General features: G+C 41.1%; 1 protein-coding gene across 5 annotated transcripts in view; it reads left to right on the top strand.

The window, feature by feature from the left end:
• The first annotated feature begins 5,737 nt into the window (after positions 1-5,737).
• scn8a (sodium voltage-gated channel alpha subunit 8) overlaps positions 5,738-26,116 on the top strand; it is a 124,032-nt gene continuing 103,653 nt past the window's right edge. For 4 of the 5 annotated variants that reach the window (XM_062969254.1, XM_062969251.1, XM_062969253.1 and 1 more), the window contains exon 1: positions 5,738-5,870. The gene's annotated coding sequence lies outside the window, so the exon portion shown is untranslated. Of the gene's footprint in view, positions 5,871-8,001; positions 8,142-26,116 lie in introns of those variants that run through there. The other variant, XM_062969252.1, reaches the window with a different exon arrangement.

Genomic DNA, 26,116 nt, shown 5'->3' with positions numbered 1-26,116 from the left:
AATAATAATAATTAAAATTAATTAAGTTAAAACATCCAAATAAATATACATTCAGAGGCACATTTTTACTATATATACTATATATCTTTGGGGGGTTTTTTGCAATAAACTATTCACCTTTACTTTGGACTCTTGCGTGATGCTATGGTTGTAGGTGGCTTCAGTCCTGGGGTGCGGCACACGGGGTTCTCAAACTTTTTCAGCCATGAAGCTCTTTTCGAAGCAAAAGTTGCTCATGGAGCCCCTAAAAATGTTCTTATATTATATTATATTATATTATATTATATTATATTTACTGTATCTATATTAGACATGGGCAAACTTTTTGACCAACATAAACAACAGTATTTCAGTGAACAATAGGAATAAACGAATGGGAAACAATTTGGAATAAGAAACTAAACTATACATACACTTTTGAGCTAAAGGAAAATTGGCTAAAGATGATGCACCAGTGGTACATGTCTCCTCAGAAAATAGCTAAATTCTCGAAGGATACCAATTGCAAATGCTGGAAGTGTGGCAATACTGAAGGAACCTTTTATCACCTGTGGTGGTTATGTGAGAAGGCGAGATCATTCTGGAAAAATATTCATGAAGTAATCCAAAGAATACTAAAATACAAGATACCACCAAAACCAGAACGTTTTTTATTCGGAATGACAAGCCTTGATTGAAAAATAGACACAGATAAACTATTCACCTACCTCAACACTGCTGCAAAAATTGTATACGCCAGAACATGGAGATTAAATGTCATACCGGACAAAGAAGAATGGATAAGAAAAGTAATAGATATCATGAACATGGACACCCTAACTTCACTACTGTCAAGATCACAAGGAAAGAACACCAAAGCAACGGACTGGACTTCCTTTATAGACTGGCTGAAGGAGAATAAAATTAAATGGACAATCTAAAAACATCAGGTGTAATGCTATTAAACTGCCGCATTAGGAAATGGAAAAATGGACTATAAACGAGCATAGAAAAGGAAAGAAACATTTATAACCATCATGAAGAAGAATGGAAGGACAACTACTATTTTTATTTGTATCCAATTTCTTCTTCTTTTTTTCTTTTCTTCTCTCTTTCTTCCTTTCTTCCCCTTTCTATAGAGGAAGAGGAGGAGGATGTGGAGGGAACCGGGGAGCCCCTCAGTATGCTTTGCGGAGCCCCAAGGTCTCCATGGAGCACACTTTGAGAACAACTGGTCTAAATAATGCTTTTAGTCACTACTGTCTACTGTTTTTGTTGCTATTGCCCACTGCTCCCCATACACCCACCCCCAATGTATGGGATGAAATCACTCTGAAAGGACCATCTGGGTAAAAAGCACAGAGGCAGGTTTTGAGTTGAGAGAGACAGACATGGATATTCATCAAACAAGGACATACTGTATTCCCAGAAACAAATGGTGCATCTCTAGACTGTAGAAGTAATGCAGTTTATACCACTTTAATTGCCATCACTCAAAGCTATGAAATCCTAAGAGTTGATGAAGCACCAGCAGAAAAGGATAAAGATCTTGTCAAACTGCAGCTCTAAGGATTCCATAGCATTGAGCCATGGCAGTTAAAGTGGTATAAACTGCATTACTTCTACAGTGTGTACCCAAAGTTCGCAATTTCCTTCTTCCCTTTCTTTCCATATGTGTTTCTCAGTGACTTTTCAACACTCCCAGGGCTCTATTGTGCTGAGATGTGTGAACCAAAGTAGATCCAAGGGTTATCACCCGCCTTCAGCCTTTATCTGAACTTTGGTGCAACTATAGCGTAAATCAATGCCATTTGACCCCACTTTAACTACCAAATATTATGGAATTGTGGGAACTGTACTTTTGCAGTGTCTTTAGTCTTCTCTACAAAAGAGTGCTGGTGCCTCAACAAACTACAACTCCCATAATTCTATAGCACTGAACGGTGACAGTTAAAATGAGGACAAACAACATTAACTCTACAGTGTGGATGCATCTTCCTCTTCTTTCCATATGAATTTCTTGGTGTGACTATAAGCTCCTCTTTTCATCTCTGCCTTGCTCTGGGAGGTGTGCTTTTCCTGATCTTGGATGTATCTACAGCATAGAATCAGTGAAGTTTGACATCACTTTATCTGCTAGGGCAGCATGCTATGAAATCCTTGGAGCTGTCCTTTGACAAAAGGCTTAGGCCTCTCTCTCTCTCTCTCTCTCTCTCTCTCTGTTTCTGCCAAAGAGTGCAGGTGCCTCAGGAAACTCCAGCTCCCACTTTTCCATGGCAACGAAAGTGGTGTCAAACTGTATTCATTATTCATTCCACAGTGTAGGACAGGCATGGACAAACTTCCACTCTCCAGGTATTTTGGACTTCAACTCCCACAATTCTTAACAGCCTACTGGCTGGGTTGCTATGAATTTTCAGGGCTGTATGACCATGTTCCAGAATCATTCTCTCCTGATGTTTTGCCCACATCTATGGCAGGCATCTTCAGAGGTTGTGAAGTATATTGGAAACTAGACAAGGGAGGTTTATAGATCTGTGTAAAGTCCAGAGTGGGAGAAAGAACTCTTTTCTGTTGGAGGCAAGTGTGAATGTTGCAACTGATCACCTTGATTACCATTGCAAAACCTTACAGCTTCAAGACCTGCCTGATTCCTTCCTGGGGGAATCCTTTGTTGGGAGGTGTTAGCTGGCCCTCACTGTTTCATGGCTGGAATTTCTGTTTTCTGAGTGTTGCTCTTTATTTACTGTCCTGATTTTAGAGTTTTTTTTAATACTGGTCAACAGATTTTGTTCATTTTCATTGTTCCCTTTTTTTCTGTTGAAATTGTCCGCATGCTTGTGGATTTCAATGGCTTCTCTGTGTTGTCTGATATGATAGTTGTTGGAGTGGTCCAGCATAATAATAATAATAATAATAATAATAATAATAATAATAATAATAATAACTTTATTTTTATACCCCACCCCATCTCCCCGAAGGGACTCGGGCGGCTTACATGGGGCCAGGCCCGATAAAACAAACAAATAACAGTAACAAAGCAATAAAACAATTATCCCAGTAAAAAAAATCAACATCAATAAAAACAATCATTAAAATCAACAGGCAGGATACAGTGTTAAAAACAGGAGCATTTCTATGTTCTCATATAAGATGCTGTGTCCAGGTTGGTTCCTCAAGTGCTCTGCTATGGCTGACTTCTCTGGTTGAATGAGTCTGCAGTGCCTTTCATGTTCCTTGATTCATGTTTGGGCATCACTGCGTTTGGTTGTCCATATGTAGGCTTGTCTACAGCTGCCTGGTCTATGGTAGACTCCTGAAGAGGTGAGAGGATCCCTCTTGTCCTTTGCTGAACGTAGCATTTGCTGGATTTTCTTAGTGCGTCTGTAGATAGTTTGTAGGTTGTGTTTCTTTATCACCTTCCCTATGTGGTCAAGGGTTCCCTTGATGCAGTGGTTCTCAACCTGTGCGTCTCTAGGTGTTTTGGCCTACAACTCCCAGAAATCCCAGCCAGTTTACAAGCTGTAAAGATTTCTGGGAGTTGAAGGCCAAAACATTTGGGGACCCACATGTTCAGAACCACTGTCTTGATGTAAGGTTTGTTTGTGTTGTTCTTTATTTGTTAAGTTGCTTCTGACTCTTCATGACCTCATGGACCAGACCATGCCAGAGCTCCCTGTTGGCCGTCGCCACCCCTAGTTCCTTCAAGGTCAAGCTAGTCCCTTCAAGGATACCGTCCATCCATCTTGCCCTTGGTCATCCCCTCTTCCTTTTTCCTTCCATTTTCCCCATCATCATTCTCTTCTCCAAGCTTTCCTGTCTTCTCATGATGTGGCCAAAATACTTCATCTTTGCCTCTAATATCCTTCCCTCCAGTGAGCAGCCGGGCATTATTTCATGGAGGATGGACTGGTTGGATCTTCTTGCGGTCCAAGGCACTCTCAGAATTTTCCTCCAGAGTTCAAATGATGTATGGTAAGAACACTTAGTCTTCACTTTTATGGCTTCTTCTTGGCCTTACAGCTCTTCTGATGTCTGTGGTGGAGCATCCCACCGGCTGTTTGGAATCATGGGAGTTGAAGTTCAAAACACCTGGAGGCAGGACCATAGCCAGAAAAAAATGGGAAGGGGAGTTGCAATTTTTTTTAGTGAATTATGAAAAGTACAGCAGAGCCTCACTTATCCAAGACTCGCTTATCCAAGGTTCTGGATTATCCAATGCATTTTTGTAGTCAATGTTTTCAATATATTGTGATATTTTGGTGCTAAATTCGTAAATACAGTAATTACAACATAACATTACTGCGTATTGAACTACTTTTTCTGTCAAATGTGTTGTATAACATGATGTTTTGGTGCTTAATTTGTAAAATCATAACCTAATTTGATGTTGAATAGGCTTTTCCTTAATCCCTCCTTATTATCCAAGATATTCTCTTATCCAAGGTTCTGCCAGCCCGTTTAGCTTGGATGAGGGAGACTCTACTATAGTTCCATAACACAAAATAATGTATAAATCAGGCTCCATGGATAATCTTCAGTGGACACTCAAGACAGATAAACTTCAGTGGACACTCATGTGGATTTGGTTAACCAGTTGAAATTCATGGCTTGGATTGTGCCTTTCTGCATGGCAAGGAGTTGAACTGGATAGCCCTTGGGGGTCTCTTCAGATTCTGTGATTCTATCATAATAATCACCATCAATAATAATGATGGTGATGTGTTGTTGAAGGCTTTCATGGCCAGAATCACAAGGTTGTTGTTTGTTTTCCGGGCCATGCGGCTGGAACATGGTCTTGGTTTTTAACAAAACCTGAAACATTTCAGAGGGGGAGGCTGAACCCCTGACCCCACCCCCGGGGCTACAGCCCTGCCTGGAGGGCCGAAGTTTGCCTATGTCTGATGTAGAAGTAGAGTCTCACTTATCCAAGCTAAACGGGCTGGCAGAAGCTTGGATAAGCGAATATCTTGGATAATAAGGAGGGACTAAGGAAAAGCCTATTAAACATCAAATTAGGTTATGATTTTACAAATTAAGCACCAAAACATCATGTTATACAACAAATTTGACAGAAAATGTAGTTCAATACGCAGTAATGCTATGTTGTAATGACTATTTACTAATTTAGCACCAAAATATCACGATATATTGAAAACATTGACTACAAAAATGGCTTGGATAATCCAGAACCTTGGATAAGCGAGGCTTGGATAAGTGAGACTCTACTGTACTTCTTGTGCCACACCCTCCTGCGGGGAGGTTGCCCATTGGGCCGCGTCCCTGTCCATCAAAAAGGGGCTCTTTGGGGCCCTCAGGCCTGCTTGAGCTGCGATCCCGCCTTTTTTTTTTTTCTCCTGAGGTGGGAGCCGAGCGCCTCCCTTGGACTCCTTCCGCTACAGAGAGACCGAGAGAGCGCGCGGTTTCTCCCTCGCTATTCACGGGATAGGCGCCCTCCCCCCGCAACCGCCTCTGGGTCCCAAAATGGGCGAAGGGAAGCCGCGCGCGACGACGCCGTCCAGGAGCGGGCCTCCGACGGGGCGTCCGTGAGGGGCCTTCCGAGCCTCCCCGAAGTGAGTGGGATTCCAACTTTTCCGGCGAACTTTGCGCGGGGGGCTTCGAGGAGGGGGAAGAGGAGGAGGAGGATGGCTTAGCCCGGTCGGCGCTGCCTCAGCTCGGGCTCCTTTTTGGCGGGGCTCCTCTTCCGCGGCGAGTCATCAATTATGCAAGGGAGGGCAGGGGGAGGAAAGAGGCGAGGGGAAGGGAAGGGAGGGGAGGGAGGCAGCGCACCAAGATGGCGGCAACCGCAGTTCCTCCTGCAGCCTCCCCACCTCTGCAGTCCAGCAACGCCTTGCGGGAGTCGCGCTAGCGCCGCCACGGCCGCCGCCACCGTAAGTGTCCCGCCGGGGAGGGCCGAAGGGTCTCTCTGAAAAACCCCTCTCGCTTTCTCTCTCACCCAACCCTTTTCCCTCAAAGACTTGCCGCAGAGCGAGTGCCTCCGCTCCCCTCCACCCCTCCTCCTCCTTGGACCTTCCAGACCCTTCACTCCTCGCTCTGCCCTTTCTCCCCCCCCCCCCAATTGGGACCCCTAGACCTCCCCAGCCATGGCTCTGGCGGCCTTGTATGGTGCAATTGGCCACCTTGATTAGCATTGAATGGACTTGCAGCTTCAAAGCCTGGCTCTGCCTGGGGGGAATCCTTTGTTGGGAGGTGTTAGACCCTTCATTTCTCAGGCTTCCCTCCCCCCTCCCCCTTTGGACCCCTAGATCTCCCAAGCCATGGTTTGGCGGCCTTGTATGGTGCAATTGGCCACCTTGATTAGCACTGAATGGACTTGCAGCTTCAAAGCCTGGCTCTACCTGGGGGGAATCCTTTGTTGGGAGGTGTTAGACCCTTCATTTCTCAGGCTTCCCTACCCCCCCCCCCTTTTTGGGACCCCTAGATCTCCCAGGCCTTGAGGCCCTTCCTTGCCTTCCTCTGCCCCTTCCCCCAACCTGCATTGACTCTTTTCCTCTCTCTCTCCCTCCCATTCATTCAAAAGCGTCCCTTAGACGTCGTGTTCGTGGACAAGGCTGCCTAGTGGTCACCTCCCCCTCCTCTCCTCCCCCAAGCATTCCCTCCTGACGTTTCGCCTACATCTGTGGCAGGCATCCTCAGAGGTTGTGAGGTCTGTTAGAAACTAGGCAAGTGGGGTATATAGACATATATACATATGGAATGATGTCCAGGGTGGGAGAAAAAAACTCTTGTCTGCCTGAAGCAGGTGTGGATGCTGCAATTGGCCACCTTGATTAGCACTGAATGAACTTGCAGCTTCAAAGCCTGGCTGCTTCCCTTGTATGGTCCAATTGGCCACCTTGATTAGCATTGAATGAACTTGCAGCTTCGAAGCCTGGCTGCTTCCTGCATGGGGGAATCCTTTGTTGGAAAGTGTTAGACCATTCTTCAGGCTTCCCTCCTTCTCCCCCCCCCCCCTTTGGGAACCCTTGATCTCCCAGGCCTTGTGGCTCTTCCTTGCCTTCCTCTGCCCCTTCCCCCAACCTGCATTGACTCTTTTCCTCTCTCTCTCATTCATCCTCTCCGTTTTTGGCACTCCCAACCTTTTTCTCAGACCTTCAAAGCGTCCCTTAGATGTCGTGGTCGTGGACTAGGCTGCCTAGTGGTCACCTCCTTCCACCCACTTCCCTTTTTCTCTCTCTCCGCCCCAAGTGCTGACTTTTCCTCAGCTTTGCTGAGAGGGACGCCTTGTGAACTCTCCCCCCCCCTCCTTCCCCATCTCATATTTCCTCCTCTTCCTTCCTCTTTTCCTTCCTTCCTCCCTTCTCCCCCCCCCCCCCCTCCCTTGTGGGGTTGCTGGAAGAGCCGATCTTCTCCTTCTCCCCTTTTTTCTCCCCGCTCTTCCCGGCTCCGCCAACCCACCCCCGCCGCCTCCCTCGGATCCCAGCGCGTCTTTTCTGCATTGGGGGAAGGCGAGCCGGCGCCGACTCTTCTCCTCTCTCTCTTCTCTCCTCCTGCAGGCAGGCCGGGAGGGAGGGGGGGGGGGAAAGGGAACCCAAACCGAGAAAGAGAGAGAGATGTCAAAATCTCTCGCTCTCTCTCTCTCTCTGAGGTAGTTGGTGCAGTGGGCCATATTCTCCCTCCCCATCATCGCCACCACCTTCCTTCTCCTCCATTAGCAGGTCTCTTTCTTTCTTGGCAAGGCAGCCCATCATCCTTGAATCCGGGCCCTCTTCCTCCTCCGCCTGCATCAGACCCAGCGGGGTTAGCGCAGGGCAGCATCATTCCAGGAGAAAAGGGCCTCCTTGCCTCCCCCCACCCCCTCCACCTCTCAGAAGACGATCCGCCGCAAAGTCCTCCTCTCCTGGCTCTGGAGCAGCCTCTCAATCTTTGAGAAGGAAGGAGGAGAAGGGGACGGAGGGGATAGGGGCCTCTCCGCAAACCCACTCCCTTCGGGGAGTCGGAGGGTAGGGAAGTAACTTCCCATCGCTTTGCTAAATGCTCTCCCCCACCCCCCTTTAGCTTGGAGGGGGGAAGCAGCGCAGGAGGGGAGGAGAAAGGGCTGTCTCTGAGCTCCAGATTCTCCTGCTTTGCCCCCGAAGTGGGGGAGAGGAAAAAAGTTTGGAAAGGGCCGGAGAGACCCCCGGTGCGGCTGACTGACCAAGGTACCACCTTTCTTTGCCAGGGCTGGCGGGAGGGGGAGGCGTCTGTGAAGGCAGACAAGCATCGGGAGCTGGGCAGAGAAAGACTGCAAAAGAGACCCCCACCCCAGGCCATGATCCGTATTCCTCGAATGGGGTGGCGGCTTGGGGGTAAGTAAGGCTGTCCGTCTCAGGGAGGCTTGGAAACCGTTTTCCGGCCCCACTGTGGCCTTTTCTTGGACTCTGGCAGCCCATGGTAGGGCCCAAGTGGTGTCAAATGGCATCAGTTCTATCATGTATATCAAGCATGGGCAAACTTCAGCCCTCCAGGTGTTTAGGACTTCAACTCCCACAATTCCTAACAGCTGGTAGGGTGTTAGGAATTGTGGGAGTTGAAGTCCAAAACACCTGGAAGGCCGAAGTTTGCCCATGCCTGATATAGATGTACTCCTAGCCTCAAGTAAGCCTGACTTATTGACCTGCAGGCAGGTCAGTGTGTATGCGTTAGCCCTCTTACTTTACTCAATGGGAACTACCTCACAGGATTGTTGTGAGGATGGAAAAAAAAATACCCAAAGTTGGTTGAATCCATTTATGTGCAGTGGGGTAGCCTGTTGTCTGGATGGCGGAATCATAACAAAACAGCAGGGTGAAGCACCCCAATTTCCACAAGCCACAGTGTAGTGTGTATGTGTGTAGCATGTATCCAAGTGGTCTTGTGCTCTCATGGGATCACTTCTTTAGGACAAGAGTAGGAAGCAATGTGCTTGGCACTGGTGGGTGTCGGGAAGGGGGAGGTGTTTAGTAGCGGCTTCCCTCAAAAGGCTTTCCTGGGCGGGGGCGGGAGATGATGATGATGATGATTTGCACACATTCTTCGCCTTCTCGACACGATGGGGACAACCCTTGTGGGGGCTGGCTATCCATAGGAAAAAGTCTGGGTCGGCCAATGCTACATACTGTAATTGTGTTTCCAATATAACGATACTGGTGCTGACCATCTCGGTTTGTTTCCTCTGAAGGTTGTCTTTCTGTGGTGCAGGGGGGAAAAAACGTGGGGAAGGTTTCTCTCTTTGGAGAGTATTTCAGGCTCCTGGTGCTGAAATGGACAGCTCCTTGGAGAGCCAAAAGGAAGAGGCTTGTGTGCTGTGACACCTCCCGTTTTTGCTTCAGAGGTTTGGTCTGTGTGGGTTGTGTTGTCTTTCCTTTGGGCCTGTGTGTTAGCACTCGCTGCATAGGCTTTTGCTGCTGCTTTGGCAAGAGCGCAAGCAATTTGCAGTGAGACAGGATGGTGGCTGCACCGTGGGCTTGTTTGTCATTGTGTTAAAGTGCTTTAGAAAAGCCTCTTCAGAAACATTTTTTTCAATGGCTTTTATCAAAGAGGAGAACCCCAGTGCCCTTTCATGGAGTCTGCAAAGGAGGGTGTCGGGAAGTGTTTTGAGAGTGTTACATTACATCACAGCCATGGCAAGGAACCTGGTGGGCCTCAGTGAAGGGAAAGGGTGGGACTTGGCCAGCAGTTCAGCACCCTTCTAATCCAGGTTCCTGTTGGGTGGCCTTGAGCAAACCCCTCTTGGTCTGCCTCATGTCTTCCTGAATAAAAAAGAAAACATAACGTGTTGTTGAAGGCTTTCATGGCCAGAATCACTAGGTTGCTGTGAGTTTTCCAGGCTGTATGGCCATGTTCCAGAAGTATTCTCTCCTGATGTTTCACTTGCATCTAATGCAGGCATCCTCAAGAGTTTGTGAGGTCTGTTGGAAACTAGGCAAGTGTGGTTTATATATCTGTGGAAAGTCCAATTTTCAGTATATCTCACAACCTCTGAGGATGCCTGACATAAATGCAGGCAAAACATCAGGAGAGAATGCTTCTGGAACATGGCCATACAGCACGGAAAACTCACAGCAACCCAGAAAATATAATGGCCTTCTTCACACAGTTATTATTGTGGTGATGAGCAGTGCCACAAATAAAATTGCCAAGCATATAAATAATAACAATAATGGAAGGAATGCTTATTTTTTTTAAAAAAAAAAAACCAACCAGATCTTCAGACAACATGATTCACACATAGAGACTGCTTGAAAATGTCTATAGGGCCACTGCTCCATGTGGTGAGCCATATCCTACATGATGATTTGCCATGTGGCTTAGACTCCACCATAAAGCGTCTCCCTACAGCATTGTAAGCTCAGCTGTTATCCCACATATGTGTAATACCAAGCATGAAGGCGAACCACATAATTGGTCCTAAATAGTTCAGTAAAATGGTGTATCATAGTATTTCACATCCTTCCTTAAAGGCATTTCTAAGTAAGCTCTGGGTTGCTTTTGAACACAGACTCTTATTCAAAGTAAACCTCACTAGAGTGTGAATTGATTTATGCAAAAACTTCATATTTGCAAGGCTATAAAGAGCCAACTTGTTCAAGAGTCTTTCAGAAGTCCATGTTAACAAGGCACTTGAGTTTCTCTTGTGGGTGTTTGCATGTAGAAGCTGCTAGAGCCGGGTGGGAATCATGCAGCCCTCCAGTTCTTGTCCTGCATCTCTGAGCATTTCTCATCATTAACTATGCTGACTAAAGTTGACAGAAACCGGAGTGCAACAACACCTGAAAGGTGAGAGATTTCCCACCCCAAGAATAGAGGTTAGCTCAAACCTAAGTCTAATGAAGATATACTTGTTTGACTTTATGCTGGAATTTGAAATCTGTTCCATAAAAGTGAGAAAGAGCTTGAAATATTTTTTTTTTTAAAAAAAACTTAAAGAAAAGCAGATGGCATCCAGTAATAACTTCCATGTAAAATTCCTGGTAACGCTTGCTCAGAAGTGTCCTATGGTTATAGCTGGATGATATTCACACATTTACATCAAAAAGATCCTGCCGTAAAAGACAAGTGAATCAGGTTCCTTTCCCCAAGACAACCTTGCCAATCATTACAAATTTGCCCTGAGTTTCAATTGCTTTGAGGTAGAAAGTATGATTTGGTGCAGTTGAGAGCTTTCACTCTCTATGAAAGAGAGGGGTTTCTTTTGTTGGGATTTAAGCGTGGTCAGATTTCTCTGCATTGTACCCCAAACCACACTGTAAAATCGTATTTATGAAACTGGACAAGCTTCACATAGGACACATTTCTATTTCTTCGAGCTAATTTGATTTAATAGGTAGCATGCTTCTGTAACATGGCCACCAATGTTTATTGTTTCTTTTTCCATTGACTTTAAATCTGCCATTACCAGCGAAGCCTTCAGGCTCACTTTAACTATACAAAATCCACGCTGATCATGTGATTCCCATTCATAATTGAGCACTTTCCTGTCATGTGCGCAGCAATCATTGAAATAAATGAAACACTGGATAAAATGTATCCAGTGGTTTGCAAATGAGAGATTCGGATTAGAAACAGGTTAAATGGACATAACTCCTCGTATACATGAAAATCATATATATGCAAGGGGCCAGACTGCAATTAAACCCAGCTCTCTGACCCAAGGAAGGGTCCTACAGATGTAGATTGATCCATGAGATCCCAAATTAATTATGTCATGAACAGAAAGCAGTAGTGTAAATAGGTACCTTCAATGTCTCTCTGTTGTCAATCTTAATAAATCAAGGCTGCAGTGCTATCTATTCTCATCTTCGAGTAAGTCATATTGAATTGGAGTAGAATGAACCAAATAGGCAGGAGTAGTGCTGTACATACTTATACAATACAAAGGATAATAAAATAAAAGCAACACAAATAGTGAGGTCACAAGCCAGTCTTAGAAAGATGTGATTCTACCTCCCCACACTCCAAACAGGGAAATGTTGGACAGCAATAGCAAGAAAATGCTAAGCAAATAACAATGTTTAATAATATTCATGGTCCTTGTTGATGTGATTGATAGCGTGTCATGATAGTCAACTGCATTTAAAGTTACTGAAATTGAGGTTTTCTAAATTTGGTCTTTTCTCTTGCACTGTCTCATTTTCTCTTTCTCTCTCTCTCTTGCAAACACAGGCATTCTTGATATCATGTCATAGACCAGGGGTCCCCAAACTAAGGCCCGGGGGCCGGATGCGGCCCATCAAAGCTATTTATCCGGCCCTCATGGCACAAGGGCAGAAGGGGTTTGGACTAAACGACCCAAAGGGTCTCTTCTTCTCTTACAACCATTATTATTATTATTATTATTATTATTATTATTATTATTATTATTATTTTATTATGACACAGCAAACAAGATAGATATGCTGGATTTCATATCACAAAATCACAAGTCGAACACTTCCCAAGTGTCTAGGATTGTGTGATGTATTTTCGGATGATGCGCACAGATCCCAGCAGGGTGGCCTTTTGCAGTTGTATTATTATTATTATTATTATTATTATTATTATTATTATTATTATTATTATTATATTGTATGACACAATAAACAAGATAGATATGCTGGATTTTGTATCACAAAATTGCATTATTATTATTATTATTAACATTGAGGCTGGGTGGCTATCTGTCAGGGGTGCTTTGCTTGGGCTTTCAGTGCACAAAGGCAGAAGGGGATTGGACTAAATAGCCCAAGGGGTCTCTTCCAACCCTCTTTATTATTATTAATAATAATAATTAACATTGAGGCTGGGTGGCCATCTGTCAGGGGTGTTTTGCTTGTGCTTTTGGTGCACAAAGGCAGAAGGGGATTGGACTCAATGGCCCAAAGGTTCTCTTCCAACCCTCTTTTTATTATTATTAATTATTATTATTATTATTATTATTATTATTATTATTATTATTATTATTATTGCTCTGTGGCCAACTATAGTCCGGCTCTCCAACTATGAAACTATTCTATGAAATCATGGGATCTGTAGTTTTACAACATTTTTAGCATCAAATTTAGGGTAGTACAGAATAGTAGCTTAAATAAGTAAACTTATTTAATCTTTTGTCTGTAATTTCATAGCATTTATTCATGGCAGTTAAAAATTGTGTCAAATTGCATTGATTCTTCTGTGCAGCTAAACTCTCCTTTATAACTGAATCCTCATTGAACATCTTGCTAAGAAGGGGTAAGAAATCTATCTAGGCCTATTAATCTTCAAGCAGGCATCCCTGTCCAGTGTGTAGAGTAAGAATAAATGCCGAGTTTGAGCATGTTTTGAAACATATATCCTTTGCTAATGAAATATAGAGATATGTTGATAATGTAAATGAATAGTGTTTACAAACTAAGAAACCAATTGGCAAGGGGTTAGCACATGGGGCAATCATTGTATGATTCTCCAAATGTTGCAGAACTGCAAGTTCCATCAGCAGTAGTGAGGAATCACAAGTTGCTTTTCTCTGAATCAGAGACAAATACTAAAATTCTTGTTGATTTCAATTTTTAAGGATGAGCAAACTCTCCAGATCAAGAATTTGACCTAAAATGGGGATGTCATGGGGAGTTTACTATTTTTGATGTTGGATTCAAATATCTCCCTGCAACTTTAACGTATTACCATATTGAGTGTCCAAGGGACTGGGTTTAAGGGACAGCAAGGGATGATCTTAATTTGTCAAATGCTATGTTCATGATTAGGGATGTCAAGTAGACCACTTTTCATGTCTGTGTGCATGTGCCCTCAAGTCACCTGTCATCTTAGGGCAGCCCCAAGGTTTTCTTAGGCAAGAAATATTCAGAGGTGGTTTGCCATTTTCCTCCTTTGAAACACAGCCTCCAGCACCTAGCATTCATTGACAGTTTACCATTCAGGTACTAATGGAGCTGACCCTTATCCAAGATCAGATGGTATCTCAACACCTTACCATGTTTATGAAAGAAATTGCTTTCCCTATTGTTTGTCTCTGCATCAGTGACCCGTGAGCAGAAAAAAAGTACTGCACCAAGACAGGAAAGGATAAGGATGGAGAATCTCATTCACAGCAATCTCATTTCTGAAATATTGAGCCACATACATAATTAAGAAAAGCATTAAGCATAAAAAATCTTTAGATATCCTAGCACATTACCCGAATGTTTCAATGGTTGTCTACAAGGAATAGGAGACAATTCAGCTCAAGAAGCTGTGCACAAGAACATGTAAAATAGAGCGCTCTCTCTCTCTCCATCCCTCCCTCCCTCCATCTCTTTCTTTCTCTCTACATGAAACAATTCCAGATGATTAAATTAAAAAAATGCTGAGAATATGGAACTGTCCTCAGAATTTAATGTCATGAGAATCTCAACTGTTATGTGGTTGGGTGGCATTTCCTTAAGACAAGCTTCCAACCATTATGATTATGGAGATGTGTGGCATCTAAAAACCAGATAAATGGCTGAGTAATTTTGGTCATGAAAAGCCAGTGCTTTGCATTGATATTTGCACCCATTCCATGACCAGCAAACTCAGAATAACAGTGAAATAACTTCTGCAGAATTCAATTTCCAGCAACATCTGCAGGACCACAGGCTCCCCATCCCCGGCCCAGTCATGTTGACTTCAGTTTATGGTCACCCTGTTAATAAGATGATTTGTTTAGTGTTCTTCTTTAGCCCTACCATAACCCAAGGCAGTTGCATACAAATGTTCTGCTTCCAACAGAAATGCAGTGATAAATCAGGAGAGTCCCAAGAGCAGTTTAGCACATACTTCAAAAGTAAGAGCCCTCTGTTTTCATAAGACCATTGAGACCAGAATCCATAGTTGGGTATCCACACTATAGAGAGGTCAGTTGGAAAGATGAATGGCTGATTCTTTGTGCATCACACAAAGAATCAGCAAGCTTCTAAATTTAATTTAATTCTAAATTTAATTCATTTATTTGTTGCATTACTCCTGCATTCCTATTGCAAGTTCCCCAGCACACAGTTTAAGAATGGCTGGCTTAGTATATAAGTTGAGGTATATAGAACTACTGCTACAGTGACTTGCATTTATTTTAGAGACATTTATATGAATGTGTCTTAGGGGACCAGTACAATTTTAATAGAAATCTGTGCCAGATACATTACTCTGCCTGGTACTGACTGGGTTTAACTTATATTGGCTCAGGTATTTGCCATCATAATATATCTTAATATGTCTGTTATTTCTATCCAAATGTTTTGGGTCCAAATTATTTTGAAAATACACATGCACCAAGGAGTTTCTCTATTGAGGAACTTCCCTTCCTCCTCAGATTGCTCTCAAAAGGGAGTTGCTGGCTCCAGCACCAACCAGAAATCTGGTGCAGAGTTTATTCCCCGTCTCCTCATCATATTGGTTTGGGAACTGATGGACAACAGCCATGCATAGAATTTGCCACAAGTGAGAAGCAGAATAGTACTCAACATGTTGTAAATCTCAACCTGCGAAGTTTAAGCTGCTTACTTGGAAGTCAGGTGCAATGAAATCAATGGGGCTTCTTGCCAGGTCTATAACCCCAAGCCAGCTCCAGTCATGAACAACTTGTCACACATAAATGAGGCCTTAGTCACGGATGCCTATTCCTTTATCCAAAGGCATGATAGGACAATTCAGTAGATCATGGACAAGAATTACTTTTAAATATGAGGCAGAGTTCAAGAAAGTTACTTAAAAATATCAAAGATTTCAATGTAACATTAAAAGACATATAGGTAATAATGGCTTCCAATTGTCTTTTCAGCAGTCATAACTCAGTCCTTAACATCAAGACAACTTTTAAAGCATAATCTGAGATAAGGTTATGCATGAAGATGTACAGCTGCAGCAGACTTTTCTACATGTTTGGAGGGGTAATTTCATAAACAAATTTCATTCAGTGGGTAAAGGCAAATCAGTTTTAAATTTGAGTGTTAACAGGGTTTTTTTCTCTTCAATTTTTTCTTAATACTGAACCAGCTCATAGTGAAATGATGTTGGTATTAGGTATTTTTGCAAGTACAGTAGAGTCTCACTTATCCAACACTCGCTTATTCAACGTTCTGGATTATCCAACACATTTTTGTAGTCAATGTTTTTAATACATTGTAATATTTTGGTGCTAAATTCGTAAATACAGTAATTACTACATAGCATTACTGCGTATTGAACTACTTTTTCTGTCAAATTTGTTGTATAACATGATGTTTTGGTGCTTAATTTGTAAAATCATAACCTAATTTGGTGTTTAGGCTTTTCCTTAATCTCTCCTTATTATCCAACATATTCGCTTATCCAACGTTCTGCCGGCCTGTTTACATTGGATAAGCGAGACTCTACTGTATTCAGCTGACATTATTTCCAACCATATTTTGAAACTCACTTTTGTAACTTTCTTTAAGTTTTTATTTATTTCGTGTCAAAACAATTGCATAACAAATAAGTTTAAAAGTGATAAAATAAAGGAATCACAAACAGCTAAATAGTTTTAGACCAAAAGCAGGCAACAGCAATCGCATTGTCTGTAGCTTTAAACAATTCCTCCTCTGTGCATAAGGCAGGGCATTGTGGGCAAACATACATATGAGGAGTTGTTTGTTCAGCTCCACAGTCACACAAGGTGGAGGATTCCTCCAGGTAGTGCCATCTTGCCAGGTTCTCTTTTGATCTGCCCACTCCATTTCTGAGTCTGTTTAGGGACTTCCAAGTTGCCCTTTCTTTAAGTGACAGCTAATTTCTCTCCCCATCAGCAAACAAACATTATGCAATTGATAGGCTAAAATAATTGTTACACACTCCAAATTTCCCTAACAACTGATAATATCCAAGGGTAGTTCTAAATGAGTTTGGCTTCCTTTGGTAAAAGAGGCCACTGAAGACTTCTGCTGTTTTGTAATGCAGTAGAGTCTCACTTATCCAAGCCTCACTTATCCAAGTTTCTGGATTATCCAAGCCATTTTTATAGTCAATGTTTTCAATACATGTGATATTTTGGTGCTAAATTCGTAAATACAGCAATTACAACATAACATTAGTGCATATTGAACTACTTTTTCTGTCAGATTTGTTGTAAAACATGATGTTTTGGTGCTTAATTTGTAAAATCATAACCTAATTTGATGTTTAATAGGCTTTTCCTTAATCCCTCCTTATTATCTCAAGATATTTGCTTATCCAAGCTTCTGCTGGCCCGTTTAGCTTGGATAAATGAGACTCTACTGTATCTGGCTAATTTACTAACAGAAAAGCAGAGTGTGGGTGGAAGGGAAGAAGATTTGCCCTTGCAGAATGGGAAGGGGGTGTTGCGTATTGTCTTCACTTCCTTCTTGCTTCCATTTAAGTTCAGAAACAGTGCATTCCAAGGTAGGGGCATGTCTACCTGATGTTGGGTTCCTGGTTATACCTTCACAAGTCAGTGTCTCAACCAAGTACCTGGCTTCACTCTTTATGGGGTTCATTTCCAAGTAAAGTTAAGACCCAGATAGCTGACAAAGATATTGGCTGAAGACAACAAATTGGTCAGGTCAGCTGTGGCATTCCCTTGTCTTCCCCAGTCTTTAGAACAGATGTGTCAAAGTTGTGGCTCTCCAGGTGTTTGGGCCTCCAGCATCCAGAAGCCCTAGCCAGCTTGTCTAAAGACCAGGAATTTTGGGAGCTGACATCCAAAACATCTGGAGGGCCACAAATTTGACACTGCTGCTTTAGAGGATACAGGGCTCCCTGGCTGAAATATGCAGTTCCAGGCCATGGTTCAGCCCTCTGTTGTGAGATCCCAGAGTGGCATATAATTAAAATACTTAATTTTAATCAAGTATAAGCCTAGTTTTTCAGTCCTTTTTTAAGACTGAAAAAGTCCCCCTCTGCTTATACTCGGGTGAGGGTCCTGGTTGGCTTATATTTGGGTCAGCTTATACTCAAGAATATATGGTACATTTATTATTTTTCTCTATTATTGTTACTACTATTACATTTATTTTACTCTATTTTTATCATTATTATTAATACATTTATTATTTCACTCTGATCTTATTATTATTATTGCATTTATTATTTTACTCTATTATTATTAAAAGGATACATAAGCACATTTACATTGAAGAAGATGAGAATAATGATTTGATCAGAGTTGAACAGTCTTATCTTAAATTTGAGCTTTATGTAAATATTCAAAACATTTAACCTACTGATGCCTCAATTAATGTAATTTTATTGGTATCTATTTTTATTTCTGAAATTTACCACCCTCGGCTTATACTGGAGTCAATGTTTTCCCAGTTTTTTGTGGTAAAATTAGGTGCCTCGGTTTATATTTGGGTCTGCTTATACTCAAGTATATACGGTAATATAAAAAGTTCCAGATAAAAACAACATCATAATTTAAATGGGATGAAAGTACAGTATATTAAAAATCATCATTTTGAAACAGCAAAAAGGCTTTTATACTTAAAATTATGTACATGTGTGTGAAGAAGTGTATAATTATATTTTGTTTATAGATGACATGTGTATTTGATTTTGTTTGAACAGTCAGGTTTGGCTAAGTTTAAAATGGTGAGTATTTAAATTGATGATGTGTGGGGGAAGGTAGCCATCTTAGAATGCTAGAACAGGTTACCCTAGCAACAGGGGCGGAGCCAACCGCCGCTTGGAAAGGAAAAGGGGGAATATTTAAAAACCCAGGGCAGTCTGTGATTTCCATTCACAGTGAAAGAACTGATTCTTGTGTAGAGAATCAGGTTGGCTCAAATAGAAGGATTTGAGTCAGATCTAAGTTGGACCAGACTAGGCAAGTTAGGTGACTTGTCTAGGGTCATTTATAGAGCCTGTGGATTAGGGAAAATTAATCCCAGGGGATCCAGGAGGATCAGGGTTTAGTGTAATCCAGAGAAAGAAATATTTTGAAAGTTTGACCACCTCATAACCGTTTGTAACCATTAAGCGAAGTGCCTTTAACAAGTTATATGAAACCATCAAGCTCTGTACCTGCAATAAACTTGTTTTGATTTTATTCTAACCAAGCCTCTGTCATACTCTTATATTAAGTTAAGCAACAACAACATCTGAAGTAAAACAAATAGAGACAGCTTAAAAGAACCAGTGCCATCTGCCTGACGTCTCCTCCATTGGTGGCAGCGAAGAAGATAGTCAAATAAATAATCAATTAACATCATCTCTCATAAGATATCTTTATTAAGTGGTGGTATCTGTGTGTGTGTGTGGTAAGATCAAAAAGGGATTCTTCCCTGTCACCTCACCTCGTTACAATTTTGGTGGAGCAGCGGTGGGATCAAAAGGATTCCATTCCCTGTCACCCTCAGTTCTGTACAAATTTTGGTGGCAGCGGTGGGATTCAAATTCCCTGTCACCTCAATCGTTACAATGTACATTTTAGGACTTAACGTCAGGGGAAAACCTTTACCTTTTTACCTTACATTTTAGAAAGCAATAAGATTAGACTTGAAAGTCTTTAATGAAAAGCTGTGTTTTATGAATTAGTAGAGTGTTGCCAAAAACCGAAGTGTGGTGACTATCATTTAAAGGGAGCAAACTAATGAGGGAGAACAACTGTTAGACAGTCAGTAAAGAGTTTGTATTTGTATATGTTGAACTGAAGTGGATAGGATGTAGTTGTGTAGTTTTTGTAGTTTTATACATATTAAATGCCTATTTGTGTGTTTTATTTTATCTCTTTCTTAAAGAACAACAACAACAATAATAATAATAATTGTTATTATTATTTTAAAAAGTTGTGTTTTCATACCTAAAAGAGACCAGTGTTGACTTCTCCTTTCAGTCCTGCAGACTGATGTTGTCTGCAACTGAAGAAAGACCATGGCCTGAGAAGGATAAGTCTACAGGCTACAATGAGGAGCTTTTATGGGCCGAATTCAGCCCTTGCATTTGAGGATCCCCATCTCTGTCTTGTAAGCATATGTCCATTGATTTCTTTCAGGCTGCATTCTGTGTTATACATTAAATGGGTGTAGAAATACTCCAGTCATCAAACAGGAACTTACTGTCCTTAGGATGGAGGTCAGCAAGAGAGCCTGTGTACAAGGCTGTGTTTTGAAGCATAATCATTTACAAGGTCAGGGTTGTGGGTCTAGGAGAATCATTATTACTGTGAGTCTGAGAGGTCCTGGTAGTTTCCTAACACTTGTATATATATCTGAAGAAATAGCTTTAAGGAAAAACTACAGCTCAGTGACAGAATGCTTCTTTCGAAAGCAGCATGTCCCAAGTTCATTCCTAGCCATCTCTATCTACTTTAAACTGTCTCAACTAAAGTGAGACACTTTAAAGTAAACATCATCCATTACTTTAAGATGAGGGAATAAATATCTAGTTACCAACATTAGGCAGAACAAGTAAGTTGATTTGGGCAGCAAATCGTTAGTTTACTGTTATAGTATTTTAATGGCAGACAGAGGGAAAGACAGGATATTCTGATTTGGATGTCAAAATAACTTGACCAGCCTTAACTACCATGTACTTTTATCATAGGACTGCATTGTTCTTTTAACATAATATTAGAGGGGATATAAAGGAAAGAAGTGCAAGAATAATACTGTGGTTAGATATGAGGCTTAGATGTGTATGATAGCAAGATCAAATTCCTGCTTCTCCCTAGACATTCCCAATCTTTTCATGGCAGAAATATGATCAAAGTGATTCTGTGAGGATGAATGAGATTCTATGAGGTTGTAAAGTGCCTTGCTTATTCAAAAGAGCCATAACAGCTACAGTATTACTGCTGTTAACACAAGTATCCAAAGCATTTAACATGACACACAAACACACAGCCAGCTTAAAGAAACAAGTAGGCAGTCATGCTAGTAGTGGTAATGATGGGTTTTAGTGCTGAAATGTAGATCACACATATAAAATTTCTCTGAAGGAGAACTAAAAAATGCAGACACATTTGGTGAATGACTGGGAATTGCATGTAAAGGAAATAATGCATCTCTTCACTGCGGCATGAATCTGACCTCAAGTTTTTTATCCTTTCATTTCTTTTGAATAATGAGCTCTTAATTATTGATGGTAATAACTTCATAATGCACCAGTAAGCGGGCTGTGGGGAACATTTGAAAAAGTTTTGTGATGCTGATAATGGAAAACCAGGTTACAGCATGTTTCAAAGTTAAACATTTGTAGCATGCATATACCTGATTTTCTGCATACCTAATGTCTGAACCCCATTATCCCATAATTGAAATAGCTGTCAATGTATGGTACAATCTCCATATCCATAGGACTAATACCTGTGACTTGAATTAACCCACCGCTGACAAAAGTATATCTTCTCTAGGCATATTTAGGTCCTAGAGTATTCTCAGACCAGCATATTCTAGCACAGTGGTTCTCAATCTGGGGTCACCAGATGTTTTTGGCCTTCAACTCTCAGAAATCCTAACAGCTGGTAAGCTGGCTGGGATTTCTGTGAGTTGTAGGCCAAAAGATCTGGGGACCCCAAGTTGAGAACCACTGTTCTAGTGTAATAGAGTTTGCTATTACAGTAGAGTCTCACTTATCCAAGCTTCTGGATTATCCAAGCCATTTTTGTAGTCAATGTTTTCAATATATCGTGATATTTTGGTGCTAAATTCGTAAATACAGTAATTACAACATAACATAATTGCATATTGAACTACTTTTTCTGTCAAATTTGTTGTATAACATGATGTTTTGGTGCTTAATTTGTAAAATCATAACCTAATTTGATGTTTAATAGGCTTTTCCTTAATCCCTCCTTATTATCCAAGATATTCGCTTATCCAAGCTTCTGCCGGCCTGTTTAGCTTGGATAAGTGAGACTCTACTGTACATGCAGTTTTGTATATCCATTCAAAATCTAGGAGCATATCTACCATGGATACACGGATGATGTACTTGTCAAAACTTAATGTTGCCTTTAAAAAGCAGAGTCCTGAGTACAAGCAAAGGCAGATGCAGTGCATATGAATGGTGCAAAGAGATCTTTTTCCAGATGAAGAAAGGCATTCTACCTGTGAGGTATTACCTTCACCCTGGACTAGTTATTCCTTGTATGTACCAGAACAGCTCCCCAAGCATGATTGAAGGGGAGAAAAGGATATTTCCAAGAGCAGGCTATAAGGGTGAGGGGCAACTTTGACAGAATTGAAGAGAATTGCTTTCCCTTCCACTTTGAGTATAGCAAGGTGGAGTCGAATACTCCACTCTTAATTCCACTCCAAACTGTATAAAGGGTTGCGGCACTATGGCATTGCTGCCGCACACCTTTATAATGAAGCAATTTCTCTTCATTATATTAGTCAGATGGTCCAACTGTGGAAGAAAGAACAATGGGCACAAATCAAATGAATAAATTACCCAACATAAATTCACTCATATTTTAAAGCTCAGATAAGACTGTGTTCCTTGACGCACTCAAAGCTTTTCAAAACAAGTCTTAGCATGAAAATTCTGTGACAGCTTCGCCCAATAATTATCATAGGCCAGAAATGACTTGAAGACATTCCATAGAAACAAAGATGTCACTAGTTAGCTAGAGGTTATAGAGACTGGTCTATGTGCTTACTCCTAATAAGAGCATCCCCATTGAAATGAATGGATACTCACAACTAATGTACATTCCATTAATTTAGTCAGTCTACAATTGAAACACCAACCATTACCAGATGCTGTAGACCAGTGTTTCACAAACTTTTCCAGCCATAGAACTCTTCAAAGGACTGCCCTCGGCCTCCCAGAACACTAACTCGGTCCCTAACTATTTCGAACCCACAAAGCTCTTCCTTCTTCCATCTATACCAGGCATGGGCAAACTTTGGCCCTCCAGGTGTTTTGGACTTCGACTCCCACAATTCCTAACAGCCAGTAAGCTGGCTGGGATTTCTGGGACTTGAAGTCCAAAACTCCTGGAGGGCCAAAGTTTTCCCATGCCTGACTACACCTATTGCCTGTTTTATATAGTGTAGTATGTTTGGAAATAAAGAGCAAACATTTTAAATATAACTGTAAACCTTTATTTTAGAAGAAGAAAATATTGGATATAACCACAAACATGTATTTTCGTACAGGAAAATATTGGATTCACACCTAAAGTGATGAAGGGAATTGTTTCATTTTTGTACTTCAGATATGTTTGACAGCTGAATACATAAATCTGGGGCAGCATCCAACTTACTCCTAAATTTAATTTTGGATGTAAGCATAAGCTACAAAGCCTGATTCGCATCAAAGGGTGGATGTGAATGAAAGCATTGCTCGGATAGCCTATTCATCAGTCCTACCCAATAGTCATTCAGTGGCACAGATTCAAATTTCATTTTTAAAGCAGAATTACATTGAATTTTAATAAGATCTTTTAAAAAATTAAAAGTTTTTTGTGAAACCCCTACATGTTTTTGCAGAACTCTGTGTGGAAGACAGTTTGGGAACTGCTGCTGTAAACTATATTTCAGAGGGAAAAGCTAGCAACCCACTTCTGAATATTCCTTGCCTAAGAAACCCTTATGAAATGAATGGGATTGCCCACCACATAGACATTCATAGACAAATTCCATGCTCAAACAAAAGTGATTTGCCTGTCTGCTCTGGTTCTAGAAAGACCCTACATTTATTTCATATGGCTTCATTTTCTTTCTCAAAGACTGTTGAGTTCAGAAAAAAATAATATGTGGGCTATCCAAGATAGTGTAAAACAGTCAATAAAAATGTACTACCCTAGTTTTCAAGATAAAATAACCCTAAAATCCAATCACTGAGTAAAAGAGATGTCTTAAGTCTGTTGGAGCAAGGTGTAGGTAACATGGTGCCACATCTCAAGTGTAACGTCTCAAATTCTGAAAATATGAGATCTGGTAAACAGAGTTCATCTGTGAGTATAAACATTGACATATTTACATCTAAATCTTTTTACTTCAGAAGCAATTTTCATTTTAGGTTTTAGGTGGACCAGATCAAACAAGAAAGTTTTATTGAACGCTTTACCATCAAAAGCATAAACCAAAGCAATGATCCTTGATGGATGAGGGGATTCGTCAGATATCCTTTGCGCCCCTCAGGTTGGATCTAAACTGCCATATACAGTAGAGTCTCACTTATCCAACATTCGCTTATCCAACGTTCTGGATTATCCAACGTATTTTTGTAGTCAATGTTTTCAATACATGTGATATTTTGGTGCTAAATTTGTAAATACAGTAATTACTACGTAGCATTACTGCATATTGAACTACTTTGTCTGCCAAATTTGTTGTATAACATGATGTTTTGGTGCTTAATTTGTAAAATCATAACCTAATTTGATGTTTAATAGGCTTCTTCTTAATCTCTCCTTATTATCCAACATATTCACTTATCCAACGTTCTGCCGGCCCATTTACGTTGGATAAGCGAGACTACTGTAATCCAGTTTCTGAATCCAGATTACCTGCTTTGAACTAGATTATATGAGTCCACACTGCCATATAATCCAGTTCAAAGCAGATAATCTGGATTCAGAAACAGGATTTTTTTGGCAGTGTAGATGGGGCCTCAGGGATCACAGCCTCATTTTCCCACACTTGATGTACCTCTAGATGGCCTCCTGCATGCATTCGCTGCAAATCTATAGCCAATGCAGCACAGCCCATATTATTTGATTCTATGCATGGGCTTACTTAGGCTGGATCTACTCTGCTATGTAATGCAGTTTCAAATTGTGAATTAACTGCACTGAACTGGATTATATTTGCCTGCACTGTCAAATAATCCAATTCAATGCAGTTAATCCACATTCTGAAACTGCATAAATAAATATGATAGAGAAATTGATTCAAGGGTAAGTTCCATGATAGCCTCTACTCATACTGGTTAAATTGAGTTTTCAGGATTAGAATCAGTGCCTCACCGAGGACAAGATGTTGAGGAATAATAGAGACAGTAAGTGTCTTAAAGCCTTGCTTATGGGCTTCCTGGAGGCATCTGGTTAGATACTAAAAAGAGTAAAAAAAAACTCTTGGTTGGTTCCAACTGGAGGAGACCCACTGAATCATTGGTGTTTTCTCTTGACTTGTTATCCAACCGTTGATTCAATGAGTTCATCCCAATTGAAATTTACCAATAAGATGCAGGCCAAACAGTTTTCTAAAAGTATGAATAGACAAGCAGTATTTATTGCTCCAATACGTGAAATACATTTTCTTTTCAGTTGTTCTTGATAGAGGAGATTCTCAATAAAGATATCCCTCCTTTTCAGTGTTCTTCCTCATCAGTTTCCTGTACTGGGATCCAACATAATTCAATTTGATCCTTTCTCACTTGAGAATTTCCCTGATGAGAGCCCAGTACAATCAAAATAATCAAAAATATGTTGGAACAATAAATATTTGCTTGTACCCATCAGTGCTTATTTGTACCCATCAACCTTTTTTTAGAAAAGGATTTTGTGAGTCTGTTTGAGGATTCCATATTGTTTTTTTAAAAAAAATTAGTTTTTGGATACTGTAGGAAGCAGTCTAGATTGGCCTTTGGTCTAAACCAGCAGGACCAGGGCCACCATTAATCACAGTTAACTTAAAGTTGTATAACAACAACAGCCCTTTTCTAATGGCTTTTGGGAAATGGTCAAGTAAATACCATCAAATCTAATGTAGACGTGTCTTTCTGTGAATACATGGAAGACAATTACCAAAAAGAGCTGTTTTGCACTTGATGCTTCATGCAGTTCCACTTTGAGTTGTACAAAAACTATTTCTTCAAATAGTTCTGTCATGTAGCCAGGATGTGAATGAGGTGTGAGAGAAATTATCTTTAAATTCTAAACATTTAAGCATATGATTTTAGCTTTGGTAAATTGAGCCTAAACTACCAGTGATCCACAAGGAGTGAGATTCCACGTGCTTTCTACATAGTATATGTTTCATTGCTGAATGGCTGTTCTCATAACAATGTTTTTTTCTTAATGTTCAACTAAAATTTTTTCTGAATCTTTTGTTTTCTCTGTAGAAAAGATGAACAGCTTGTCTTCCTTGACTTTTTTCTGACATTCTAAAATATTTATGAAATGCCAGCATATGTCCTTCTTGCCATCATTTCATTTTCGCAAACCTGAAACCTTGTACTCTGAGTTCCTCTAAGAGTACTTCCAGATGGATAACTCTTAGTGCTACCCGTCAAAAGA

The sequence above is a fragment of the Anolis carolinensis genome, chromosome 2 (assembly GCF_035594765.1).
Source record: "Anolis carolinensis isolate JA03-04 chromosome 2, rAnoCar3.1.pri, whole genome shotgun sequence".
Taxonomy (NCBI): domain Eukaryota; kingdom Metazoa; phylum Chordata; class Lepidosauria; order Squamata; family Dactyloidae; genus Anolis; species Anolis carolinensis.
Note: the sequence above shows the minus strand (reverse complement) of the source record. Positions and strands in the feature narration are given on the sequence as shown.